Raw genomic sequence first — 18,230 nt, forward strand, 5'->3', positions numbered from 1 at the left:
TGTGGAAGTATAACATAAGCAGGCTTGTTGTGTACATTTTACTTATTTTTTTCCATCTCTTCTGCTGGAATATGTGACCCCTGATTTAAAGAAAGGTGTGTGTTATGGGCCCAAAGATATGGGATTGAGATAGGAGGATCTGGATGCAGCCTCCTGATCTGACCAGGACAAAATATTGCTTTGAATCCTTTGTCTCCCACTTGAAAGGAATAGTCTGTATGTTATACCAGGCTGAACTGGCTCTCCAGCTCTGTCTTCATCTGGTTGGTTAGACATTTCTGTCATGTAGTCTTATTACAGAATCATAGAATCATTTAGGTTGGAAAGACCATCAAATCCAACTGTTAACCTGGCACTGCCATGCTTATCAATAAAACATATCCCTAAGTGCTACATCTACATGTCTTAAATACCTCCAGGAATGGTGACTCCACCACTTCCCTGGGCAGCCTGTGCCAATGCTTGCAGCCCTTCTGGTGAAGAGATTTTTCCTGACATCCAGTCTAAACCTCCATTAGCACAATTTGAGGCCATTTTCTCTTGTCCTATCACTTGTTGCCTGGGAGAAGAGACAAACCCCCACCTTGCTACAACCTCCTTTCAGGTAGTTATAGAGTGGGGAAGGCAACGGGAAGGTGCCTGAATCCACAAAACCCTGGTGGCAATGAAGGTGTTGAACATGGCATGGGTATTCACCAAATCACACTGGTTTGGTTTAGAACAATTGAAAGGAAATACATGACGTTTAACCAGCTTCAGTAATTGTTTGCCCTGGGAGATTGCTGTGGAGTCAGGCTGTGTCAGCAGAGTCCAAAAAGGGGCTGTTCAGAAATAAAAAACATGTAGATGAGGCCCTTAGTGATATGGTTTAGTTGTGGACTTGGCAGTGCTGGGGGAACAGTTGGACTGGATGATCTTAAAGGTCTTTTCTAATCTGGTTGATTCTATGATTCTAGGTCCCTGTGTAGCAATTAGACTGTGAAGGTACAGGGGGAGAAGGAACAGCAGAGGGGCCACATCCATGTACTCTACACAAACACCTACACACCATCAACTACCTCCTTTTCTGGGGACAAAGCACAAGCCTAAAAGGACTTGAGAAGTAGTATTTAAATTCTGTATTTTCATGTTTCCATCATTATCAACAACACAATCACAGGTGAGTGCAGACTGATGGAGCAGTGCTACCCAGGTGGGGGCAATGGGGCTGATGGTTCCCTGCTCACACCCCTGATGCCAAGTGCCATCACCTGTGTTGGCCTCTGCCTATGGAGAGGTTGAGGCACGGCTTCAGTTTAGCTGGGGAATAGGAGAGAGGTGGGAGACTGTTGAGAGGCTGGAGTTTTGACTCCAAAATTTCTAGAGAAAAAGAAAAAATAGGCAAGGATGTTTTATGTCCATTTTGATCGATGTGGAGGTTGTTCTTAGTAGAGAATCTCTTGTACCTGAGGTAGGCTGTGCTGCAATACCTTTCCTAAACATGTTGGGCTCTTTTAACACCTGTTTTTTAACTGGTAGTTGTGATAGTAGAGACAGTGAAATCTCGTTAACGTGAAAAGCAAACCATGCATAAGCATTACAGATAAGTAGCTTTGTGCAACCAAGTTATATTTTGAAGAAAGATACTCTATAGATGGCATGCAGAAATACCTAGTTTCCTTGGTTGTAAAAAATCTTTTTGGAGAACGTTTATAGTTGTTATATTCCAAGAGTAGAAAGCAGTGTTTTTTCACTTGTATTAACTGAATGAATGTTTTCTGTTTAATTTCCTCTTTAAAATAATTCTGCCTTGTTCTGTGTTATCTTGAAAAATTATGTGGATTTCTAGTCATGATTGCTGTGTAAATTTAACTGTGTGTCTCTGCTAGTCTCTGCCAACAAAGATACCACAATTAAAAGTACCTCAGCTACTCTCTTATTATGGGCAGCAGTGTTTTTTATACAACAGTAGCATCTAGTAGAGTGCTTTTCTTATATATCAAGTGTTGCAATTAATATTGTCTTTCCAGGCAATATCATTAAATCCTTTGGGGAGAAGAAATACTGTATATACTGAATTAGAACTGCGTATCATCCCAGGCAGGTGGCCTGGGATGTTTTATTCCAGGGTTGTATGTATGACTGACAGACTGGATCAACAGCTCGTGGGAAAGGCTGATATCCATCTCTACAAGTTGTGCTTTCAGGCTACAAGCACAGTCTCCTAGTCCATAGTGAATTCTTGGCAATTGTGAGTTGTATCTAGCAAACACCAGAATAATTCCTCGGTTTTATTAAAAAAGCAAACAAAACCCAAAAACCAAACCACTCTGATCAACTCCAATTTTACTCTTTCTCCAAAGGAGTATTTGCTTTTGCTGGAGAATGCAAACATTTCTGTGCAAAATTTTAATTTTATAGCCTAGAGTGTTGTGTGCGCCAGCTCTTTTTAATTATAGTACCCAGAAGCTTTATATACACCTGCTAGCTAATTTGCATGTGGCTCTTGTGCTATTGGAATATTTTCCTTATTCCTTGTAAGCTGACTATCTGAAATCACAAACTATACACTATTTCCAGTTATTCTAATATTCAGAGGGCGGAGATAAGAATTTTTGTTGTCTTAGATGTTAATGAACATATTTTCACTGTAGTTTGAAAAGCATCTGGAGCAGAAGCTGTGGGTGACTAATTGCCTTTTTGGGTTGATTTATTTATGTATCATCATGGAGCTTGTTCCTGATCAAATTGTCATACTTTGTGCTTGCTCTTTCTGGTGTGTGTGATGGCCCTGTCAAGTAGAAGCATCAGCCCTGTGAGAGGCTATGTCAGTATGGGCCTGAGTTTTGGGGCCGGTCAGTGGTTGCCCATGAATAAGGTGTCTATGTGCCAATGTCTGTGTCTTAGTTTTGTAATAATGGGTCTTCACTTATATTGCTGTGTGTATAGGTAAAGTAAAGCAGATGGTTGATTATCCTTTTTTCTATACCTCCACTTTTCACCTTGTTTCATTAAATAATTGCAATCACTTTTGTTTCACTTTTATTGACAATGTATTACTAAATATGCATAGTCATGCCTGCGGAGTGTTATTTGGGTCATACTGGCAATAAGCAGAACAGCTGGATGCTCAGGAGTTTCTGATCAGTATTAGAGCTTTACTTTTTTTATGAAAGGATACTGGATTTTTATTTTGTAAGTCTTGTAAAAGACATCAGTCTGAGAAACTTTCACAAAGGGAAAACATTCAGATTTGCATCCCAGTAAGGAATAGGAATTAGTGGGTGTCTCGTGAGACAGCATTTTTATCTTGGTATTTCTCAAATCCCTGTATTTATATTGGAGATAGCCAAATCAAAAGCTTACCCAGACAGATTAAATAGGGAGTGGGTGAGATTTAATTTGCTTGCATACCAGTCACACTGAAGGTAATATTACTACCTGAACTAAGCCTTGTTTCAGGTGACCCAGCACCGATAAATTTAATTCAGAAGTATAAAAGCCTCTTCAACATTTGGGATTGAAAGCCCAACAAATGTTTCCTTGAATGGAAACAAGACATCAAGTCACTTAAGTGTTCAAGTGTATATCGTTATGGTGGAGACAGGGAATCTCTTTCTTCTGAGTTTGACTTCATGACAAGCCTATAATGAAGTGCACTCCTCAGGAAGATGGAAATCTGTAATTTGCTCGGGAGACTGATTGGAAGAGCTGTCTCACATAGGGTTTACATAGGGATTACAGTTTTTTGCTAGACAGCAGTTTCGTATTACAATGACAGTGTATAAAATAAAATGTTTCTCAAGTAGAACTAAATGAATCGTCCTAAATCAGTCTAAGCCAAATGATAGATTGTGACTTTCATTCATCTGCAGTGACAGTGAAGAAACATCTTTATATCTGGTATATAGTAATTCATGTGGAAAACATCTAACCAATTCGGCTCTTAATCTCTATGCTTTCTCTAATGTAAAGGTATAAAACCTACTGTATTTTCAGCTTTTTAATATAATTTATGATACAGGTTCCCTCTCACATTTTTTCTAGCAGAATCTTTTCACTACCTGAGTTCTCTGTGATTCTCACAGATGGAGTGATGTAGCACTCAGCTTTTCTCCAGGTGGCTTTAGTTAACAACAGCCAACAGGCTGAACACATTTTACATCTGCTTGTGTTTTCCACTCATCCTTTTAATAGGACAGAATCTATAGCAATGTGTAATGAACTGAACAATTGACAAAGCAACTGTGATATGTTGTCAGACTTCCAAGGGTAAAGATTAAGGTATGCAAAGGTCAAACCTTTAAAATTCTGATTAGAGGTAAACATTTCTAGTGTATAATTGGCAATAGTGTATTTCTTCTGTGGGGATATTTTTCTTGTTTCAGTTGTGTCTGTAACTTGGAATTTTTTCTTCCTAAGACATCCTTATCTTTGATTGTTTTGGTCATCTCTAGTTCTTCTTATCTTACTTTACATTCAGGAAAGGAAACTTAAGTATGTTAGAAGATGTATTAATTTGTTTTCAATTTATTCAATTACTACTTTCCTTATCTTGTGAAGGGGTACCAAAGGTATCATTACTTAATTTTCTTTGTGTCAGTTTTATTTAATACTAGTCTTCTGTCATGTTATACAGAAAGTACTGAAGTGAGTCTTGAATTTTTTGGCACTTAGGTTTCATACTGTCTCTAGCTGGAAAATGCTATTGGAAACAATTTCAATCTCACCAATAGCAGGAATGTTAACTAGGAATAGAACAGCAGTGCAAAGTCCAAGTAGCAGATGGTTACTACTGCCATTTTCCTGGAGCATGTACTGGGGTCAGTGTTGCTCAGTGGCCTTAACAAGCACACTTGGAGACAGTGAACTGAAGGAGTTACCTGAAGGTCCACGTGCAAGTTTGATGGCAGGCAGGTGAAATGGGCTGACACAAATCTCGTGAAGTCCAACAAAACTCATTAAGCTGGGTCGGAAGAGACCTTAATCATCATCTAGTTCCACATTTCTTGCTATTACTCAATGTGGTAATTCATTGTTTGGTGATGCTTATTAAAAAACTAATTAAAAAAAAACAAACCTTAGTTTTGCAAGATACAGCTGATCAGCTTGGTACCTCGCATGTTCCTTGGTCTTTTCAACCTGCTTTCATAAGTGGGTAGTGACTGAAAAGCTTTTTCAGTTGTCCAAACGTGTATATATATGTTGGTCTTTTGACACGTCATTAAACAGTAGTCTGAGAAGATAATATCTTATGAAACTGTAATTTCTTCAATAAAAATCACAAAAAAAAAAAAAAGTGTATGCAAGCAGTGGGTTTATTCTAGGAATGTTTAGGATAAATCCTATGATAATGCAGTATGGTATTATTCATGGTAGATGGAGAGCTTTGGCTTAATGGTTCAGGTCACGAAGTGTCTGACAGGTGGCGTAAATAGCTGTTGACTGAAGTAAAATTACAAAAATTGTTTTAAAAAAATTATATTGCATTACTCTGCTAATACTGAAACAATATTTTACTTGAGAAGCTGTTCTCTAGCTCTATGCATGTAGTTTTATGCTTTTTAAGAATGCCTGGGTGAGATTATTTCCTATAATCGTGTTTGATTCCAATTCACGCTGAGCCAGTAGATGCAGAGGGCAAGACAGAGTATTTAGCAATGAAGTTTGTTGGAGCAGAAAGAAGGAACTCTGCTGTCCTACCTTAGATGGGTAAAGGAGAGTAAACTATCTTACCATGTCTTCCTTTATTCTGGAAAAGGAGGGACACACTATTGATATTCTGGTGACCAAGCTGCCATGTGAAACCTTCTGCCTGCCTCAGACCTTGCTTTATATATGCATTCAGAATGTCCATCAAATCAGTTTTGTTAATAAATACAGAACTGAAAGAATGTCCATTTCTTAATATGGAGAAGTTAGTGCAACAGTGGCACTAAAACACTATTTTTCCTCAGACAAGTCTTGCAGAAAAGTGTCATGCATTTTATAAATATTTATGATAAATGTAAAGAAAATAAATTTTCATTGAGGTAGGAAGAGGTGAGAATAAATACTTAACAGGCATTTTTAAGAATTGAGTTCATGCTAGTGTCTTTGGGTTGAATGGGCTTGAGTTGAATGTAGTGAGACAGAAAACTAACCAAGAAAATTGTAGTTTTAAACTTTTCCTAAATCAGTGTAAGATTACAGACTTCTTAGAGGAGTGGCACTGGAGATGGGAAACAGGATTACCAGAATACCATGCTTTGCCCAAAATACATCTGGGTGGTCTTGAAACTGTATTCAAAGTGTTAATTTGCAATTTATGTGAATGGGAATTTGTGCTTCATTAACGATATTCTGGGGAAAATTAAAGCATGACAAACTATCCAATAAATATGATTCTAGTGAGCACTGGATTTAGATACTAGACTAATGGGGAATTTTAGAGAAGTAACTTTGTTATTCAAGCTTTAGTCATTGATTCAAACTCTAGATAGTTTTCAAGCAAGATAGTGCTTCAGAAGATGATTATGTACTAGTTGTATTGAATTACTTTCTTCCCATACAGTCTGGCTTGCTTGTGAAATTAATTATTGCCATGATTACCTTAGGTATAAAATACAGTCATTTGCTTTTTTGTGTTAGGACCTTAATAATACTGAAAAATTGTGCAAGCTGTTAATAATGAAAATATTTTCATTTTTTCATTGGTGAAATACAGCACCTCCTAAAATACAGCTATCACAACTTCTGTCAAATGGCACTACGGCACCGCAGAAAATAAGCTGAGGTCAGAGTCCAGTCCTCAAGTGAAGAAACAGCATTGAGCTTGTATTCAGGACATGGATGAAAACAATGTTGATACCGGGGGGCACATATCCTAACCCCTCTATACTAATTGCAGACTATATTTGGAGGCTCTGCGCATTTATTTTTAAAGCTCTGTAGTTTTGAGAGTGTTTCTTCAGGTCACATACAAATATATAGCTCTGGAAAGCATCAAGCTCTTGTTTAGTGATTAACTGCCTTTAGTTATTTTGATATTACTTTGGCATCAGTATTTCTATGTTACATTTAAAATTGTGGTGTGTTCTTATCTTGTAAAATGAGGGCTAGCCCAAAACAAGCCATGATTTTTTTTTTTTTTTTTCTCTTAATCTAGAAATACAAATCAGGTATGGGTAATTGAAGTACAGATTGTAACCTGAACAAGTTTTTGCTGCTTCTGCTTGACAGGCTTTTTGGGATATTGAGAATAAATCTGTATTTCCTAGTTGTTCCTCACTTGGAATGTGAAATGGTAACTGGAAGGACTAAAGGAAAAAAATTTAAAAGCTACATACTGTGACTTAGATTTAGCTGGGATCTATGGATAACAAATCAGGGAGAAAGAGTGCAATAAACCAGGTATTACCTTGAAACTTCTTCATTATTCCTTTTAGGTAATGAGATAAAATTCATTGGGTGATAAAGCTCAAGTTTTAAACTTTATACTGTTTCCTCTTCTTCCCTGTGACAAACTGATTCTAAATAAAGAATTCAGCAGAACAAGCTCTTTATCATCTTAATGCAACCTATGCAGCAGTACTTACTATACATAAAGCTAGTATAAGGTACTCCAAAGTTTTTGTTTATTTGTTTTCTTGGAGTTTATTTTTTAAGAGGAAAGGTGCATTACCACAGAACATTGTAATTCTAGCTAAGCACATAATACTTTTCACCTACTTCTTAGCATCTGTCTTCTAGGGAAATATATTGCTGTGCCACAATAATTATCCTTTGATTCATATATTCCAACTGGTATATTTTTCAGATGTAAAATATATGATTGAAATGCAACTCGTATCTGCCTAGAACCTTTTTTCCTGCTTCCCTGTGAGTAGCTGTATCAATGAAACATGCCTTGGCTTATTAGAATTGATTTTGTTTAGGAAACTGAAGTAAATATTCTTCCCTTGCACATAACTTGAGTGTTTTTCAAAAAAACCTGGGCAGAACTTACTGTGGTCTTAACTGCAAAAAAACCCACAGCAAAATAAAAAACCCCAAACTTAGAAATGAGAGACTTTTAAAATCCTTGGCAGTGTTCAAGGCCAGGTTGGATGGAGTCTTGGGTGACATGGTCTAGTGTGAGGAGTCCCTGCCCGTGACAAGGGGGTATGGAACTAGATGATCTTAAGGTCCTTTCTGACCCTAACTATTCTATGTTCTAACACGGTGACTTAAATTCTTGTGGACTTAAGGAACACTTAAAGAAAACACTTGCTCTATAGGTGTGATGGCTTTTGTACACACATGTGTGCTTAAGCCTCATCAAGATGCAAGCTGGTTAGACAAATACGCGACTAGGATGAAAAGACTTATTTAATGAACTGCAATTTAATCTCTGTCACTAAGAGCCATTGCTGAAAGCCTGAATGTCGAGCCAGCATGAGGCAATGATAATTGTGGGGGAGAATAATGAGTGGGTAAAGGAAATCCTCCTGGAGGAAATGGAAAGAGAGACTTCAGTGGGAGGTAGTCAATGTACAGTGAAGGGATACATGATGGAAGGGGTAAGTCCAGTTCTAATGGTGTAAAGCATTGCTCTAGCAGCGTTATCCGCTGTGTTAATACCGATGCAACAGTATGGAAAGCAAGCCTTTTTTGAGTGACAGAGGAGTGATGGGTGTAACTGGTGAGTTGGAACCATGACAGCCATTGGTGCCAATCCGAGTAGTTCCCTTTTCTACAGGATTTGTTTATACCTGTTGTTCTGGTCTGTATGAAATTAGTAGATATTTAAATAACAGTTCTGCTTGATCTTAGTTCTTTATTTTGAGAGATCATAATTCATTTGAAGAGCCTTCAGCTGCATCTGCAAGCTTGGAAAATCTGTACTAGTTCACTTGGGAATTTAGGCAGGTTGAACTTTCTCACTCTAGAATTCTTCCTTTTTTCAATTTTCATTTTTTTTTAAAGGTGAAATTAGTCTATTTCTCTTAGGGTTTCTGTTATAAGCAAGACTCTGAAAAGAGTTCAGCCTAACAATGGCAATAATGAGCTTCGCCAATAAACTGTTCATAACAAAATTATTTCCTTTAAAATCACTTCAGATGTACACTTGCACTTTGCAGGTTAAAAAGTGAAATGTGTCACTCTCTTATGTGAACTCTGAACCAGTCTGTGCTGTAGTAATCCTTTTGATATTATACACAGGGATGAAGATCAGTGGGGCTTTCTTTACCCCCAGTGATACAAATTCCTTTGACTTTGTTTTATACTGGTCTTGTTTATTAGCCCACGCAGAACACTGTCTTGGGGCTCTCTCTAGTGTGTTACTGTCGTATCATGTATTAAGTGTCGCAGTTGAAACACATTCATATGCAAGGTATTAATTTTCTGTAGCTCATGCAGTAAGGTATCTATGCTTGTGACCTACAGGAACTGTCCCCATTTTAAATCCTTACTGGGGCAGAATGAAGTCAGTCAAACTAAAACACTGTTGGAGAAAAATTCAGAATTGTCTAGATAATTTAAGCTTTTCTCCATTGAACATGATGAACTTTGAGCACTCCTGACCTTTTTTCCCTGGTTAAAATTTGGTAGTTTTACACATGCTTTCTATAAACCTGGGCACTGTCTTAGATGCAAGAGAAGGAAAAACAAGACAATATTTTTAAAACAACAAACTATTATACCTAAGGAAACCACCTCTGTTCAGTAGACTGTTCTTGCATTATGCCATATGGCTAAAGTCTGGTTCCAGGTCATCTTGCTCTTACTGACACATGGTTAGCCATCTATTCCTTGCATGTTATTTTATTGTTGTATTTCCCAATGGGATGTAGAAAAGGTGAAAAAACAGCTTGCTCTTTAGACTTGGTTTGTGACAGGTTTTACTAGCTCTTCTTCACTCACTCTGTCCTTAACCCCCTGTTAGTTCTGACACTCAGACTTAAGGATTTTAAGAGTATTTGTATGTTTTAGGGTGTGTGTATGTGTGTTTGTCGTGGTTTAAACTCTGTCAGCCACACAGTCTCTCTCTCACTCCCCCCCACCTTCTTTCACTCCCACTACTCCCAGAGGGACAGAGAGTAGAATCGAAAAGAATGTAACTCCCATGGGTTGAGATAAGAACGGTTTAGTAACTAAGGTATAACACAAATCACTACTGCTACCACCAATAATAATGATAAAGGAAATAGCAAGGGAAGAAAATACAACACCTCACCACCGGCCAACTGATAACTCACCCCACCCAGCAGTGAACTCACCCTTCCAGGTAACCCTCCGTTACATCCTGGGCATGACGTGCTGTGGTATGGAATACCTCTTTGGTCAGTTTGGGTCAGGTGTCCTGTCTCTGCTTCCTCCCGGCTTCCCCTCCTCCCTGGCAAGGCACGAGGCTCACAAAGTCCTTGGTCAGACTAAACATTTGAGCAGTAACTAAAAACATTGGTGTTATCAGCGCTGTTCCCAGGCAAAAAGTCAAAACACAGCACTGCACCAGCTACTAAGAAGGAGAAAAAATGACTGCTACTGCTGAACCCAGGACAGCGTTAAGCCTCACTTGTCCTAAATGAGTTGTTTAGTCTTATGCCCACAGTTGTGCTTTCTCCAACTGCTGCTCAACTTCATTGTTCACGGTTTGGTTTCTGCCTGGCTGCATTGAAGGAGCAGTTTCTCATTATGCTTTCCATATGGGTAGTTCTGATTTGTTTTCAGCCTGAATCCCAGATCAGCTGCTCTCTTGACAGGCACTTTAACTACTGAATGAGCAGATAAAAGAACTGACCGGCCTTTCAACCTCTAACCACATCTGAAAAGAAAGACCTTAGGGCTCAAGTGAAAGATCTACTCAAGCACTGAAGTGCAGTTTCAAGGCTGCAAATATCAGACTAAATGTGCAGTCTGTAGTTCAACATCTCTTCCACAACTTTAAGTGCTTTGTTCTCAAGCATTTTTGTTACTTCCTTCTGTGCTGATGCACAGGCTACTCATGGTTATTACAACTGGGTGTTTTAGGGTAGGTTTTGGTCATGGTGTAAGAGTAGTAAAAATTGAAAGATTATAGAATTGTGGAATGGTTTGGGTTTGAAGGGACCTTAAATCTCGCCTAGTTCCAACCCTCTGCCTCAGGCGGGGACACCCTTCCACTAGACCAGATTGCTCCAAGCCTTGCCAGGGATGGGGCAGTCACAGCTTCTGCAGGCAACCTGTTGCAGTGCCTTGCCACCCTCACAGAGAAGAACTTTTTCCTAATGTCTAATATAAATCTACCTTCCATCACTTTAAAGCTGTTACCCCCTGTCCTGTCACTGCCTGCCCTTGTAAAAAGTCTCTCTCCAGATTTCGTGTAGCCCCTTAAGGCACTGGAAACTGCTCTGAGTTCTCCCTGGCCTTTCATTTTGCCAGGCTGAACAAACCTAGTTCTCTCAGCCTGTCTTCATGGGTGATGTTTTCCTTGGAAGAAGAGCTGAGCTTGATGATTTTAAACTCAGCCATTTTACAGCTGCTTCTGTAGCAGTCATTGACTTAAAAGCTTTTGTCAGCTTTTCCTGCAGTATCTTTAAGGATTAGAATAATTAACACCATGTCTTCAAGTCTCACTTTGTGAAGGAAATATATTTATGTCCAAATATGGACATAGTTTTATGAGCACATCAGGCAAGCTGGATTTCCATATTCTGTATATTCTGCAGTGCACACTCATAAGAGTGCTAGAGAGCCTGGAGAAACAATTAAGATCAATTAAAAATATAGTATTTATTCCATGAGGTATTGATGGTACAGTGGAGGAGAGAAACTATATTATAGACTGAGAGCTAAAGACAACTGAAGATGCAAATTCTTCTCTTCCTTAGTGTTTCAAGGGTGGGAGAGATGGTTTTATCTTTTTTTTTTAATTATGATTGCATCTATGCTGCCCAGGTATATTGTCTCATGATAAAATATGAAATATTAACACGTGCTGTATTTTATTTACTGCGCAATGACTATTTCTTGTTTCAGTTGGTAGAATTGAGAAATTCTTGATATTCTTAAGATCTAGCTGTCTTCCAATGATAAGTGTTTTGTGTGGGGTGGTTGTAGATAACGAAGCTGAAAACTGCCAAGTGACTTTTGCAATAATGACTCCATGTTCCATACTGGAAAGTTACTGTTTAAAAAAATCATTATTCTTCTCCCAGTTAACTCTGTATGCTTAAAATAGTTAATATCAGCACCGGGGCATTGGCTGAGTTTACATTGTACTTGTGAGTGTTACGAGCTTTACAACATTTGTGTTGCAATTTGTTTTCAAAATCTTTCACTGTGCTTCTTAGTTTCTGGATTTTAGTCTGGCTCAGTGTGTTTCAGAGGAATTGCACTCTGTGGCTTGGGGCTAATGAAGCATGAACAATATAACTGCAGATATATCTGAAGTGAGAGAGTGAGAGGAGCTGTTTTCTATAGGTGCTGGCTATCTAAAGATGCTATGTGCTGTACATCCTTCTTGGCAGACTTTTTGAGCTCATTTCCTCTTTTTGTCCCTAGTCTGCTCATTTCCCCCTTCTAAATCTTTGTCTCCTGTCCTGTTAGGTTTTCCAGATCTTAAGTAAATCAAGGAAATGAACTTCCAGGGCGGAAAAGAAACTTCAAATGTTACTATTCAAACTGCAAAGCTATGTGCAAACAATGAAATTGTTTTATTTGTTACTTATCTTTACTTGGTATTCTAACACAAGAAGTGCTACAGTGTTTCACTTGTCTTGGAGGAAGGTAATTTATCCATCTCTCCTTATTTTTAATCAAGTCTGTGCTGTATCTGAAGAGGTATATACAGATTAAAAATGTTCTTGTTAGGAAAATGACGTTTGTTATCTTGGGTATCTAAAGGTAATTTCTGTTGTTTTATTTGATCCCATTCATTCTGCCCTCAGTGAAAACAAACCCACAAAACGGGAAAAGCAGCTTTAAGCAAGGTCAAAGGATTGTTATGGTGATTTGAGGTCTTCTTGTGGTTTAACCCTAGCCAGCAGCTAAGCCGCATGCAGCTGCTCACTTACTCACCCTTGGTGGAATGGGGAGGGGAATTGGAAGAAGGTAAAACCTGTTGGTTAAGAGCAGAAGAGCTTAATGATAGACATGAAGTAAAAATATAATAATAATTAAAAGGAGAGAGATGGATGAAACAATACACTTGCTGACTGATACCCAGCCTGTCCCCAAGCAATTTCATCAATGTTATTCCCATACTAAATCCAAACCACAGCACTGTACCACCTACTAGGAAGAAAATTAACTCTATCCCAGCTGAAACCAGGGCAGCTCTATAATACTGACTGTTGGAAAAAATGTGGTGGGCAGGTGGTTTTAGGACTTTGCTATAGTCTTCATGTAATACTTCTTCCCTCTGGTGCCAATGAATTATTTCCTAATGTTAATTTGACAATCCACATATTCGTTATACAGCTGATTTCTGACCAATGTTTCTCACTCTCCCTTTTGCTGTTCCTGTCCTTCCTTCCTCGCTCTTCTTTCTGTTCATTTCTGTGTTAGATTTTGTTGGCAGAGAGCCCTGTCCTCTCCAGTCTGCTCACTTTTTTGCCATTTCCTAAATACTGTTTTATCTTCCCTCCTCTCCTGTTGCACATGCAGCTCATAATACTGCCCTGTGATTAGCAGCAACTCACATAGTCAATTAGACTTTTGCTTTAACACGTGAACTCTTGTGAAGGTTTACAAACAGTGGCGACATCAATGCAACTCTTCTGAAAATGAATGCTCCAGTACCTAATTCGCCTAACCATACCATAGAGAAGGAAAATAAAGTATTTAAACACCCATGTGTTAAAAGCCTTTAGGACATTTGATATTCTTAGCTTGCCTTTTCTTCAGAAAACTTCCAAACATGATTTTTGTTCTAGGCGGGAGGTCTTAGACAAATAGTGTTAGAGTCCATTGGTGCAACTCCTCAGCCTTTTTTAAGTTAGCTGAAGCTTTTTCTAAGTCAGAACTTGAAAAATTCATTTTTAATGGAAATGTGTAATAACACTGTATGTATCTGCAGCAGTGAGTCCAGGCTAATTTAGACCAATTGCTTCCCAAAGGTATTCAAATTTTACCAGGTGTTCAGACATATTCTGATATTTGCTTTTTCTCCCCTCTGTGCTGAAGTTCCTCCCCATGCAGCTCTGGCTGAGCTGAGAAAATAATGCTCCTGGAGGCATGCTGGTCTTCTGATAGGTCTTCTGAAATGGTCATTCATATTGAAATGGAACATAGTTCCTGATTGAAAAGTGTCACCAGCTAATAAAGAGCACCCACCCCCTTTGCAGTGGGATCCAACTAGTTGTGTGTATTCTCTGCTTCTGTTAGATCCTGGCCTGCTTTTTCTGTAAGAAACACAAACCTCAAAGTTTCATCCTTTTGTGTCTTGATGCAACAGAGTGGCCCATGAACCTGAAAAAAAATTTTTGGCAATAAAGGAATGTCAGCCAAGATGTCAGTCATGGTAAACTGATTTTACTCCATCAAGCAATATGAAACCAGTATCAAACTTCAAATTTAGCATAAACATTCACAAAGCAGTTGATGTTTTTCCAGCCTTCTTGGTTTTTGCATGACCTTGTGTTCTACAACTTGCTTTAAACTTCTGTCCCACATACACAGGTGCACAAACAGTTCTCATGTGCGCGATCTATGGGAAATGGTAAAAGAGAAAAATGTCTTTTTGGAACCAGAAAAGCCTGCCTTGCTATCTTGAACCTCTGTTTTTCAGTGCTGCTGTTGACTTATTGCCATCCTCTGATGGGATATATATGCTTGCTATTGGTGTAATCTGTCACCTGTCTTTAGGCTGTTCCTTTTTGTGCCAATGTAATAAACTGCTTTGTGCTGCGGGTGAGTTGTCTCTTTCTTGGCTTTTGATTTTCAACTCATTAATATTTTGTTGAATTCCTCAAAGCTGGGTAAGTTTTAGCAAAGTTAACAGACTAATTATGCATGTTTAGGTACATGTTTGCCAGAGTCACTGATCAAGAGCTGAGGGCATACCTGTACTACTTGGTAAGTAGAGGCGAGTTGGTGTCCAGAGGGATATGAAGAATCACTTCTCAGTACACTAAAAAGGGTATGCTCAATCCTGGACTTGGCTCTGTACGTGGAGCATAAAACTCTACGCTTACACCATCCTTGAGTATTCATTACATTACCCCTGTCTCTTCTGAAAGATGTTTTCCATTCTGTCCAAGCCTTTGGAAAGCTTAGGCTGTCAAGTTTTCATTTGAGACATAAGGGCTGTGTAAATATTTAACTTGATTTAACAAAATAGTATTGTGTTTATTTCTTTTTTCACTCCTTCACTTCACTCCAATAGAAGTGCTTCTATTGGAGGCCTGAATGTTCTTCCTTAATGATCCAGTCTTTATTATACCAATGGAACACATGAAAGGATTAGCCCATCTGCCTTCTCTGTATGTCTCAAGCTAGTCTTATTTTGGAATACCCAACTAATTGTTGGGGTTTGAACCTACATGTTCAAATGCCCTAGAAAGAATTCAGCTTTTTCAGGCACATGGTTGAGATGGGAGAAGTGTCTTAATTCTGTCTTCAAGTCAAGAAGTCACAATGGCTGTTAAGGCACTTATCCAACTCAAAACAGAACCTAAATAGTATTGTATCCAGGAGTTATCAGCCTTCGTATAGTGGCATCGGGGTATGGAGCTTTACTGGTTGCTTTGTTGATCTGAGGGTGTAGAACTTTCTACCTGTAATAACCAGGGAAGGTTTCTTCCGGTTTCTTCCTCTCTGGGCAAACTGGTAGCATGCTCTGGGTCTTTGCCACCCCTCCCCCCCCCCCCCCCCAACTGGACAAGGTGTCTGGACAAGGTGTTTTTCTATCATCATGCTTGAGTTTGCTCTCTTAACTGTACATGTAAATTTGGGTTCTGAGGGAGAAAGATCATTGTCACAATTTGGTTTCAGTTTTTTTAAAAAAAGCAAATAAAACCTGTCCTGGGTTCAGCAGTAGCAGTCATTTTTTCTCCTTCTTAGTAGCTGGTGCAGTGCTGTGTTTTCTTGACTTTTGGCCTGGGGTCAGCACTGATAAAACCGATGTTTTTAGTTACTGCTCAAATGTTTGGTCTGGCCAAGGACTTTGTGAGCCTCATGCTCTGCCAGGGAGGAGGGGAAGCTGAGCGGAAGTAGAGACAGGACACCTGACCCAAACTGACCAAAGAGGTATTCCATACCACAGCACGTCATGCCCAGGGTGTAAACTGAGAGTGACCCGGAAGGGCTAGTTCATTGCTCGGTCGGGCTGTGTATCAGTTGGTAGGTGATACTGTATTCTCTTCCCTTGTTATTTCCCTTATCATCATTATTATTGGTGGTAGCAGTAGTGATTTGTGTTATACCTTAGTTACTGGACTGTTCTTATCTCAACCCACAGGAGTTGCATTCTTTCTATTCTCCTTCCCATCCCTCCAGGAGCAGGGGGAAGAAAGTGGTGGGGGGAGTAGACTGTGTGTTTCTGATTTACGGCCTGGGCTTAAACCACGACAAAACCCTAAAATGCCGTTGCCTTTTTCCAATTTGGCAATTTGGCAAATGTAGCCTGAATCTGCTAATAAGTTTGGCTGCTTTAGAGGTTTCTTTTTACCTCCAATAAAGGAATACTTTGCCAATATTATATCCCACTTGTACTTCAAATATTAAGAATATTTGTAAAATGCTACAGTAAAACCAGAGGAGGCACAGCCTGACTTATTTTTCTCAGTACCAGCAATAAAAGATGGAGAGATGTAAGATAGCTTACAGGAAATTGTTTAGGGTAAGTGGCAATGACCTGACACATGGCTCTCATATGTCAGCTTGTTACAGATTTATAGCTTGTATTCTTTCCTGAATATATATTGCAAAAACTTTTCTAATAGAAGTCTTTCTGAACTCTGTTTTACTTTTGGTTCAAATACCTAAATGTCAGACATGGCAAGGAGCTTGCATCATCATTGATTTCTTCATATGGTTTCAGACCAAACTGAGTGAATGTTGATGAGGAACTTGATGCTGCTCAGGAAGAGTCAGACAACAAATACTTGTGTCAAATAAGCTTGTAGGATAAATGGTGAAACAAACAAAAGGAGTAGAACCCTGCAGATCAGGTCTATAGGAGTTTAAAAAATTCGGGCTGTGCAATTTTTGTCTCCATGATCTCTGCTTCCATAATAATATGCAGGGACAGGAGGTGATCCTTCCCCTCTACTCTGCTCTCATGAGACCTCACTTGGAGTACTGTGGGCAGTTCTGGTGTCCTCGACATAAAAAGAACATGGAACTGTTGGAAGAAGTCCAGACGAGGGCCACAAGGATGATCAGGGGACTGGAACACCTCCCGTGTGAAGACAGGCTGAGGAAGTTGGGGCTGTTGAGCCTGGAGAAGAGAAGGCTGCGTGGAGACCTCCTAGCAGCCTTCCAGTATCTGAAGAGGGCCTATAAGGATGCTGGGGATGGACTCTTCATTAGGGACTGTAGTGACAGGACAAGGGGGAACGGGTTCAAACTTTAGCATGGGAAGTTTAGATTGGATATAAGGAAGAACATCCCTTACTGTAAGGGTGGTGAGGCACTGCAATGGGTTGCCCAGGGAAGTTGTGAATGCTCCATCCCTGGCAGTGTTCAAGGCCAGGTTGGACAGAGCCTTGGGTGGCATGGTTTAGTGTGAGGTGTCCCTGCCTATGGCAGGGGAGTTGGAACTAGTTGATCTTAAGGTCCTTTCCAACCCTAACTATTCTATGATTATAAATGGAAGTATTGAAGAATGAGTGAAAGAATAGCTTCCTATCTTTATAATTTGTCTAAGTTACTTAAGGATGTGTTCTAATTTTTTTTTTTTAAATGGCTGTCAGAAGCTTATCATTTCTAGATGCTTGCTCTGCAGCTGAGGTTAGAAACAGAAACCTGACTGCACTCCCAGCTTCTCACTAGAACACTTCTTTAAAACTTGATTCAGGATAAAATTCCATCCCTCTGTGCAAAGCTAGTGTAAATGAAGTTGGTTATGCTTCAGGCAAGAGTGGCAGATCAAGGAATAGTACCTTGAAGTATATTCCTATATCCTATATATTTTAAAAAAATGTAAGCTTATATTCACTTAGTGAACAGTGAGAGCTGCAGTGAAGAAGGCACTGGCGTTTTAAAAACGAAACCAGCATCCTCCCACCCTGCAAACAACTCTGTAAAACTGTAAACCCTGTAAAAACCCTGTCAAAACTGTAACAAAGCTATTAAACTCCAAGCAT

General features: G+C 39.2%; 1 long non-coding RNA gene across 1 annotated transcript; it reads left to right on the plus strand.

Moving 5' to 3' along the window:
- The first annotated feature begins 1,373 nt into the window (after positions 1-1,373).
- LOC134161405 (uncharacterized) lies at positions 1,374-3,147 on the plus strand. The gene is made up of 2 exons (XR_009963960.1): positions 1,374-1,450; positions 2,010-3,147. It is a non-coding gene; the product is annotated as an uncharacterized LOC134161405 (long non-coding RNA).
- The last annotated feature ends 15,083 nt before the right edge of the window (positions 3,148-18,230 follow it).

The sequence above is a fragment of the Pezoporus occidentalis genome, unplaced genomic scaffold, assembly GCF_034315485.1.
Source record: "Pezoporus occidentalis ecotype Australia unplaced genomic scaffold, CSIRO_AGI_Poc_V1 ctg173, whole genome shotgun sequence".
Classification (NCBI taxonomy): domain Eukaryota; kingdom Metazoa; phylum Chordata; class Aves; order Psittaciformes; family Psittacidae; genus Pezoporus; species Pezoporus occidentalis.